At 43.9% G+C, this 371-nt stretch overlaps 1 protein-coding gene across 3 annotated transcripts in view; it reads left to right on the top strand.

Moving 5' to 3' along the window:
• The window catches only part of LOC107695724 (phospholipid phosphatase-related protein type 5-like), a 46952-nt gene that overhangs the window by 45726 nt on the left and 855 nt on the right, over nucleotides 1–371 (top strand). The window lies entirely within an intron of this gene.

Here is a 371-nt window from a genome sequence, read left to right as displayed (position 1 = left end):
CAGACACCTTTTTTACCCTGTCAAAAACAGCTCTTTTCACAGCAAGCCGTTTCAGTGCATTTCCCTTTAAATGCAAATTAGCTCTGCTATCCCCGCCCCTCTCCCTCCGTGGGGTGACGAGCGGTTCTCTCTGAGACTGTAAACTTTAGCCTCATTCATCGTGAAACTTGCTAACTAGCACATTATTAGGAAAGGCGATTTGCAAAATTCATTAAAAAAAAACGTATACTCAATTCTTCTGGAAGTGAAGCTGGATCACGAATGATTCGCGTGAACATAGACGCATTTAGGTAGATTGGGGATCGGCACATTCCCTTCAAAAACAAACGTAATCCACTGCGTCTTCAGCGGCTCAGATGTCGGGAGTAAAT

The sequence above is a fragment of the Sinocyclocheilus anshuiensis genome, unplaced genomic scaffold (genome assembly GCF_001515605.1).
Source record: "Sinocyclocheilus anshuiensis isolate Anshui unplaced genomic scaffold, SAMN03320099.WGS_v1.1 scaffold1075, whole genome shotgun sequence".
NCBI classification, from domain to species: Eukaryota; Metazoa; Chordata; class Actinopteri; order Cypriniformes; family Cyprinidae; genus Sinocyclocheilus; species Sinocyclocheilus anshuiensis.
Note: the sequence above shows the minus strand (reverse complement) of the source record. Positions and strands in the feature narration are given on the sequence as shown.